Genomic DNA, 10551 nt, shown 5'->3' on the forward strand with positions numbered 1-10551 from the left:
AATGACCAAATATTGCATTTTGGCAATTTTAATATTCTTCTCACAATCCTCATTTTCAATAATAATTATATTATTTTTGATCGTATGTTACTTGACATGAGTTCCTATGCAATATTATTTATTTGTTTCCCTGAATATCATATGTTTATGTAATATGTTAAATATATGCAAACCTAATTTATTTAAATAATTTGTTTTTGTTTTTTGTATATAATACCATTTACTATAAGTAAAGCACTGTGATACAACTATTGCTATTTAAACTTATATTCATATTTTGTTGACAAAATATAGATTTGTGTTACACATACTATTGTTTTTATTTACACAGTACCTGGACATTTTTATCACGAATAAAATAAAAACATTTTTATAAACAGAAAATTTATTAAAAAATATTTGGTTCGAAGGCTCACTAGCTTCATTCTGGAATTATGTACATTATTTATATTAGAATTATGAAAACATTTATATAGAGCGAGTTATTAATAGTTTTATGTGATAATGACATCATTAAGTTGTACCTATTGATAACTGAACGACACGTTAACGGAAAATTTACAGGAAGTATTGCAATTAATTCAGCCAATAATAATAATAGCTAGTCGCATAATACAAGTCACCTCGATTAATAGTCTCCATATTAGTTTCAAGCTATTCACATAATACATTATTTTGTTATAAAACACTTTGAATTTGGCAGATAGGGCGTGTCACTTGGCACTTAGTATTATCAGCTAGTGATAACCCAACCAATGCATTACGATAAAAAAACTGAGGAAGACTGGCCTTAATTATTTTAGATATAAATAAATCTATCGGTTTATTCCTTTGCAATGTAAAGAAAAATATCTACATATCAAAAAGATTACAGAAATGACGTCTTCTATTAATCTTTGGCTGGTCTGCACCATGTTGCAGTATATTCAATATCACATCAATGTTATAACTTATATCGCTACTATTTATCTTTCTTGCGACCTAGCAACTTGTCTAAGAAGCTACGTTTTCTCTTGACTTTCTTGGACTTTTTGTTGCTACTCTCCAGGTCGTCGCCTTCCACATTCATCTTCTGTATTAGTGCTGGTATACTTAAATCTACAATTTTGTCTAAAGGTGGCTTTTTAGGGGTCTCCCTGCTAATCTGTCTTTGAATATTCGACAGCTCCGGCACTTGATCCTGTTTCTCGTCTAATTCAGATTGTGAGGTTTTTAATTTACCATCGCTTGTTGTCTCAGCACCTAGCGACTCCGGTCCGTTCTGCACAGCCCCTTCGGTGTTGTTCTTGGATTCGTCACTAGATTTATCACTGATAGCCGCGGGCACTTCACCGTTTTCCTTCTTGTTAAACACGTCATCATCACCAACTTTGTCATGTTTCTCTTCATTTAACTTTTTATCTCCACTATCGATACTATCGGCCACACTAGAACTAGACTTGGGGACGGACGCGACAACTCTCGGCTTGGTCGGGGGTAACTGCCAGTCGATCGGCTTGCGCTGAGGAGAGTATCTCTTCACCAACTCCTCGAATAACTTTTGTTGATCAATTTTTGGAGTGGTCTCGGCAGACAAACTCTGATGTTTAACTCTTTCCGGATCTTCATTCTCCTTGCCGCCATCTACCTCTGACGAGCCGAGGTCAAAACAACTCTTCGAACCGGCGTCGGTGTAGAATAAGGCTCAGCAAATGGGAACTTGTATAGATTAGGACTCTCGATTTTATATTTAATAGGAGAGGTACTGTTAGCCGGCATAGAGGCCCTGGTCCCAGAGCGGTTGAAAGGACTGGTACTACCTGGCTCGTGTATGTTGGACGTCATAAAATCTCGGCGAAGTTTTGACAGGCGCCGCGTTCTTTCAGTCATCGTATGTCTGTATTCCACATCGTCACTTTGATTCAATTCTGAAGTAAAATTATCAGAGTACTTCCTCGGCCGAAACTCGAAGAGTCGCTCTTCGTTCCGTGACTCCCTCATGCTTGAGTATCCGGGTGTGTTACGTTTAAAGTTGGCGGTGGTTTTACCGTGGTTTGACGTGACTATGGGCTCGGCCTCCCGGTAGCTGACGGGCGACGCCGGCGGCAGGAACACCGTGTCGTGCTTGCCGAACACTTCGCGCCGCTGACTGAACTGTTCCACTCCGATCATTTCCCGCGACTTCACACTCATCGTAGGCGATTTAGCTGCCATTTCCGTTCAATTACAAACCGCAACACTTTGTTATTGATACTATTTTCCTGTAAACACTGTATTTCTATTTTTGAACGACGCACATTATGACTTCACCGGTAACATCGCGCCTATAACAGTACACGTCTATATGTTAAATTGGACAATAAAGGTGGCACGGTCGTCCGTATAAGGCGAGCCGTTCGCGATATGTGTCGAGTGATCAATAGAGTGGATGCGATAAGATACGGGCGTCGTGTAGCGCGCCACTTTAGCTATTTCTTTATCTTTCAGCAGTCGAAACAGTTGAGTAAATATAACCGACTGAACACAATCGTGTCGTGTACGTAATTATAGCGTACCGAGTGAAAGCGCGCAAGGCGGCGACCGATCGCGGAGCGCCTCATTATATAATGAATATTAAAACAAATGTCCCGAATTCGTTAGGACGACTTTTCACCTCATTGTTAATTTTATGACACCAAATACTCTGGAAACACTTTCGATAATGAATGTCAATATTTACTTGAGAATTTGCTTTTATCACTATAATTCACAGTCATTAGATAATTGCTAACTGAATAGAAACCCCGATTCTCACAAACAGCGAGATTATTGTTGCAACAATATCTTACAACAGATAACGTAGATTATACACAGCGTTGACTCACACATTCGGGATTCTAAGAAGTATTACACTCCGGTAGAGACGAGAATCGAATGCACACTGATTTCGAATATATTCAGCTACTCATACGAGTTTTGTTGGAGGAACCGTTAGAACGAAAATTGTTCAAGTTGTTAGCGCTCGCGGTGAGAAATATTTGTGTAATACAATGGATTCCGAACTCGAATCAACTTTGCTTTGCTTTTTTTCTTTACACACACGAGAGAAACGAACATGTTCGAATGCTTCTCAAGAAGCAAGTCTGTTCGATGTAATTTGAATTAACACTAATCACTAAAGATTATTTACATCCGAAGAATCACTTTGTAATCCTCAAAAATAAAAATTCGGTCGTAATCCGTCCGTCTCTATGTTGTGACTACAGAAACAAACACGTAAAAGGATAAATTTACAACACCCTTCACTTTTGACGGTGGTTAAAAATAGCTCATTAAATATAGAATTAGATAGAGGAGTTCATAGGACGATATAAGCATCTATTGCTAGAAGTTTCACCGGTAAGATGAAGTATTTACAGACTGCCGACTTCCGGGAGTTTGTGCGCATAGATTATTCTGCAAATATAGGCCATCCGATAATAATATGCATATAGGCAAGTCGCTAAGTCTGGGGACTTCATTTATACCGCGTAATTAGTTTAAATTTATGTCTCTTTTACATTTATTCTTAAAAGAAAGAGACAATTCCATTCCGATGGTTTCTTACAATTATTTCCATTTGAAAACAGTAAAATTAAGTACGCAACACAAAAAATCTAATCCATGATTTTTTTGCAGAGAGAAAAATTTGCGCGCTCTGAGAAATCCTGAAAGAATTTCTCAGTAAAATACATTGTAGTATTCCTTACTTATGCTCAGTATCGGTAAAATAAACTAACGATAATGCAAGGAACTGATGATAATAATGCTTTAATGCTTACTTTAGTATTCCATATAGGTATCGATAAAACATTTCGCGTACCTTTTCACGGCTAATTTATCACGTATTTGCTTTGTACATTACTATGCTATTATACTTTTTCTATGATAACATTTGAGGGGCTTGATAAAATACTGATTATATTATTAGATAAGTACTAGGATAAATAGATTTTGCGGGTTTCTCCTCAAAAACCAGATTTTTTCCATTTGTTTTTTGGTATTTTTATACGTAGCAACTCTACTTAAAGATCTGTAAATACTTATTTTTAAATTTAATTCTGTTATCCCCTAAAGTGTTCAGGCATTTCACCTTTTGCATTCGTTAATAAGTGCTGATAAATACTATCGGTACAAGGTCTACAGTAAATTATGTATGTTTTAATCTATATCAATACGGGCTTTAGGTGATAAATATTTGTATGTACGGCCGCGTACGATACTTCACTATAAAACACCTGCAGATTTATAAGAAAGTAGGTGAACAGGTTAACTGGTGACCTTATGGTAATCGAGTATGTGCTGCCAGTTGGCAGACGTTAAACCAGATTCATTCAGGTCTTTGGTAAGACAACCACTTCATACATACTGAATTTAAATAGTAAAGAACAAAGTAATGAAATCTCGATATTGTGTTGCGAGTGAATCGGAGTGAATGAAGGGCGAAGCGCACAATAAACTGAATTCAACATTGATTTAAGAATAGAAGAAAAAAAATGAGGGCCGGATCCCGCGGATATCCGAAAATACACCTACAAGGCTTACAAAATTAGAATTCCGATGTTATTTTCTCAAATGATGACATGCTTAAGAATGTACGGTTAAGACCAACCTGTTTTCTCACAAAAACACCATTGTTTTAACGTAATGAGGTGTGTTTAGGTCCTTTAGAACGGTACTTTGATGAACAAAGACGTTATTAAACACTTATGCTAATGAAACCCTGGACGAGTTTCGAGATCGACTAATTGCAAGTACTTTAACGACCATTTAGAATTCCATTGAACTAATTACCGATTATTAGAATTATGATTACAAGTACTTAATGATAGAATTTTAAAAACTAACGGCAACTGCCAAAAAAGTGACGTTTTGGATGACTCATGCGAATTTCTTCGGGATAATCCGAAACGAAAGATTTCTTAACCCTAGAAAGATAGTCTGCGTAAAATTGACGCATGCATTCTTGAAATATTGCTCTCTCTTTCTAAATAGCGCGAATCCGTCGCTGTGCGTTTAGGACATCTCAGTCGCCGCTTGGAGCTCCCGTGAGGCGTGCTTGTCAATGCGGTAAGTGTCACTGATTTTGAACTATAACGACCGCGTGAGTCAAAATGACGCATGATTATCTTTTACGTGACTTTTAAGATTTAACTCATACGATAATTATATTGTTATTTCATGTTCTACTTACGTGATAACTTATTATATATATATTTTCTTGTTATAGATATCGTGACTAATATATAATAAAATGGGTAGTTCTTTAGACGATGAGCATATCCTCTCTGCTCTTCTGCAAAGCGATGACGAGCTTGTTGGTGAGGATTCTGACAGTGAAATATCAGATCACGTAAGTGAAGATGACGTCCAGAGCGATACAGAAGAAGCGTTTATAGATGAGGTACATGAAGTGCAGCCAACGTCAAGCGGTAGTGAAATATTAGACGAACAAAATGTTATTGAACAACCAGGTTCTTCATTGGCTTCTAACAAAATCTTGACCTTGCCACAGAGGACTATTAGAGGTAAGAATAAACATTGTTGGTCAACTTCAAAGTCCACGAGGCGTAGCCGAGTCTCTGCACTGAACATTGTCAGATCTCAAAGAGGTCCGACGCGTATGTGCCGCAATATATATGACCCACTTTTATGCTTCAAACTATTTTTTACTGATGAGATAATTTCGGAAATTGTAAAATGGACAAATGCTGAGATATCATTGAAACGTCGGGAATCTATGACAGGTGCTACATTTCGTGACACGAATGAAGATGAAATCTATGCTTTCTTTGGTATTCTGGTAATGACAGCAGTGAGAAAAGATAACCACATGTCCACAGATGACCTCTTTGATCGATCTTTGTCAATGGTGTACGTCTCTGTAATGAGTCGTGATCGTTTTGATTTTTTGATACGATGTCTTAGAATGGATGACAAAAGTATACGGCCCACACTTCGAGAAAACGATGTATTTACTCCTGTTAGAAAAATATGGGATCTCTTTATCCATCAGTGCATACAAAATTACACTCCAGGGGCTCATTTGACCATAGATGAACAGTTACTTGGTTTTAGAGGACGGTGTCCGTTTAGGATGTATATCCCAAACAAGCCAAGTAAGTATGGAATAAAAATCCTCATGATGTGTGACAGTGGTACAAAGTATATGATAAATGGAATGCCTTATTTGGGAAGAGGAACACAGACCAACGGAGTACCACTCGGTGAATACTACGTGAAGGAGTTATCAAAGCCTGTGCACGGTAGTTGTCGTAATATTACGTGTGACAATTGGTTCACCTCAATCCTTTGGCAAAAAACTTACTACAAGAACCGTATAAGTTAACCATTGTGGGAACCGTGCGATCAAACAAACGCGAGATACCGGAAGTACTGAAAAACAGTCGCTCCAGGCCAGTGGGAACATCGATGTTTTGTTTTGACGGACCCTTACTCTCGTCTCATATAAACCGAAGCCAGCTAAGATGGTATACTTATTATCATCTTGTGATGAGGATGCTTCTATCAACGAAAGTACCGGTAAACCGCAAATGGTTATGTATTATAATCAAACTAAAGGCGGAGTGGACACGCTAGACCAAATGTGTTCTGTGATGACCTGCAGTAGGAAGACGAATAGGTGGCCTATGGCATTATTGTACGGAATGATAAACATTGCCTGCATAAATTCTTTTATTATATACAGCCATAATGTCAGTAGCAAGGGAGAAAAGGTTCAAAGTCGCAAAAAATTTATGAGAAACCTTTACATGAGCCTGACGTCATCGTTTATGCGTAAGCGTTTAGAAGCTCCTACTTTGAAGAGATATTTGCGCGATAATATCTCTAATATTTTGCCAAATGAAGTGCCTGGTACATCAGATGACAGTACTGAAGAGCCAGTAACGAAAAAACGTACTTACTGTACTTACTGCCCCTCTAAAATAAGGCGAAAGGCAAATGCATCGTGCAAAAAATGCAAAAAAGTTATTTGTCGAGAGCATAATATTGATATGTGCCAAAGTTGTTTCTGACTGACTAATAAGTATAATTTGTTTCTATTATGTATAAGTTAAGCTAATTACTTATTTTATAATACAACATGACTGTTTTTAAAGTACAAAATAAGTTTATTTTTGTAAAAGAGAGAATGTTTAAAAGTTTTGTTACTTTATAGAAGAAATTTTGAGTTTTTGTTTTTTTTTAATAAATAAATAACATAAATAAATAGTTTGTTGAATTTATTATTAGTATGTAAGTGTAAATATAATAAAACTTAATATCTATTCAAATTAATAAATAAACCTCGATATACAGACCGATAAAACACATGCGTCAATTTTACGCATGATTATCTTTAACGTACGTCACAATATGATTATCTTTCTAGGGTTAATAACTTAAACCTACCGGCACAACAGATGGAACTTACGAGTAATATTAAATTTTAATATTACTCGTAAGTTCATCCTACAAGGAAAATACCTTATCACGTAACGTATAGAAGAAATGAGGTTTAATCACCGCGCTTTCTTTATCATTCGATTTTAGAATTTAATTGTTTTTTTCGTGATTTCTACTAAACTTTTCGAACGGTGTTGGATTCATAGTACAAGGAAAAGTCCTTATTGCGTAAGACATATATAAATTACCGCAATTTCTGACTCATGCGAATTTAGAACGTATTTTTTTAACAAAATTTTTCGGTCGGTGTTAAAACTTTGAAAAACGAACATTGATTTTGGTTTGCGTTTGAATCTTTAACACCGCCGTGCACGTAAAAATCTATTAGATTTGCGTTTTCTACCTTTACAGATTGCGGAAATGTCATTTAGATAAGGGTGCAAGGAAACCAGCACACCACCCTTTACGGTGTTAATTAACTGCCGTGTTTTCCGTAGTTAACATGCTGGGTAGTCAAGGGCTACTAGCCAGCCCTACCTCGCCGTGTTGCGACCAGCCCTTAAATCATTCCGGTACTTAAATTTTACCTAATCCTTCCCGCTACCCGACCTACTTTTGTCTGATTGTGGTTGTGTCCAAGATTGCAGATAAAAGGCTTGAGGAATACAGTTTTTAACCCTAGAAAGATAATCATATTGTGACGTACGTTAAAGATAATCATGCGTAAAATTGACGCATGTGTTTTATCGGTCTGTATATCGAGGTTTATTTATTAATTTGAATAGATATTAAGTTTTATTATATTTACACTTACATACTAATAATAAATTCAACAAACTATTTATTTATGTTTATTTATTTATTAAAAAAAAACAAAAACTCAAAATTTCTTCTATAAAGTAACAAAACTTTTAAACATTCTCTCTTTTACAAAAATAAACTTATTTTGTACTTTAAAAACAGTCATGTTGTATTATAAAATAAGTAATTAGCTTAACTTATACATAATAGAAACAAATTATACTTATTAGTCAGTCAGAAACAACTTTGGCACATATCAATATTATGCTCTCGACAAATAACTTTTTTGCATTTTTTGCACGATGCATTTGCCTTTCGCCTTATTTTAGAGGGGCAGTAAGTACAGTAAGTACGTTTTTTCGTTACTGGCTCTTCAGTACTGTCATCTGATGTACCAGGCACTTCATTTGGCAAAATATTAGAGATATTATCGCGCAAATATCTCTTCAAAGTAGGAGCTTCTAAACGCTTACGCATAAACGATGACGTCAGGCTCATGTAAAGGTTTCTCATAAATTTTTTGCGACTTTGAACCTTTTCTCCCTTGCTACTGACATTATGGCTGTATATAATAAAAGAATTTATGCAGGCAATGTTTATCATTCCGTACAATAATGCCATAGGCCACCTATTCGTCTTCCTACTGCAGGTCATCACAGAACACATTTGGTCTAGCGTGTCCACTCCGCCTTTAGTTTGATTATAATACATAACCATTTGCGGTTTACCGGTACTTTCGTTGATAGAAGCATCCTCATCACAAGATGATAATAAGTATACCATCTTAGCTGGCTTCGGTTTATATGAGACGAGAGTAAGGGGTCCGTCAAAACAAAACATCGATGTTCCCACTGGCCTGGAGCGACTGTTTTTCAGTACTTCCGGTATCTCGCGTTTGTTTGATCGCACGGTTCCCACAATGGTTAACTTATACGGTTCTTGTAGTAAGTTTTTTGCCAAAGGGATTGAGGTGAACCAATTGTCACACGTAATATTACGACAACTACCGTGCACAGGCTTTGATAACTCCTTCACGTAGTATTCACCGAGTGGTACTCCGTTGGTCTGTGTTCCTCTTCCCAAATAAGGCATTCCATTTATCATATACTTTGTACCACTGTCACACATCATGAGGATTTTTATTCCATACTTACTTGGCTTGTTTGGGATATACATCCTAAACGGACACCGTCCTCTAAAACCAAGTAACTGTTCATCTATGGTCAATGAGCCCCTGGAGTGTAATTTTGTATGCACTGATGGATAAAGAGATCCCATATTTTTCTAACAGGAGTAAATACATCGTTTTCTCGAAGTGTGGGCCGTATACTTTTGTCATCCATTCTAAGACATCGTATCAAAAAAATCAAAACGATCACGACTCATTACAGAGACGTACACCATTGACAAAGATCGATCAAAGAGGTCATCTGTGGACATGTGGTTATCTTTTTCTCACTGCTGTCATTACCAGAATACCAAAGAAAGCATAGATTTCATCTTCATTCGTGTCACGAAATGTAGCACCTGTCATAGATTCCCGACGTTTCAATGATATCTCAGCATTTGTCCATTTTACAATTTCCGAAATTATCTCATCAGTAAAAATAGTTTGAAGCATAAAAGTGGGTCATATATATTGCGGCACATACGCGTCGGACCTCTTTGAGATCTGACAATGTTCAGTGCAGAGACTCGGCTACGCCTCGTGGACTTTGAAGTTGACCAACAATGTTTATTCTTACCTCTAATAGTCCTCTGTGGCAAGGTCAAGATTTTGTTAGAAGCCAATGAAGAACCTGGTTGTTCAATAACATTTTGTTCGTCTAATATTTCACTACCGCTTGACGTTGGCTGCACTTCATGTACCTCATCTATAAACGCTTCTTCTGTATCGCTCTGGACGTCATCTTCACTTACGTGATCTGATATTTCACTGTCAGAATCCTCACCAACAAGCTCGTCATCGCTTTGCAGAAGAGCAGAGAGGATATGCTCATCGTCTAAAGAACTACCCATTTTATTATATATTAGTCACGATATCTATAACAAGAAAATATATATATAATAAGTTATCACGTAAGTAGAACATGAAATAACAATATAATTATCGTATGAGTTAAATCTTAAAAGTCACGTAAAAGATAATCATGCGTCATTTTGACTCACGCGGTCGTTATAGTTCAAAATCAGTGACACTTACCGCATTGACAAGCACGCCTCACGGGAGCTCCAAGCGGCGACTGAGATGTCCTAAACGCACAGCGACGGATTCGCGCTATTTAGAAAGAGAGAGCAATATTTCAAGAATGCATGCGTCAATTTTACGCAGACTATCTTTCTAGG

The 10551-nt window shown here is 36.8% G+C and overlaps 1 pseudogene; it reads right to left on the reverse strand.

The window, feature by feature from the left end:
- Window positions 1-398: 398 nt before the first annotated feature.
- LOC113506883 lies at window positions 399-2475 on the reverse strand (annotated as a pseudogene).
- Between the last annotated feature and the right edge of the window lie 8076 nt (window positions 2476-10551).

This window comes from Trichoplusia ni, unplaced genomic scaffold (genome assembly GCF_003590095.1).
Source record: "Trichoplusia ni isolate ovarian cell line Hi5 unplaced genomic scaffold, tn1 tig00000053, whole genome shotgun sequence".
NCBI lineage: Eukaryota > Metazoa > Arthropoda > Insecta > Lepidoptera > Noctuidae > Trichoplusia > Trichoplusia ni.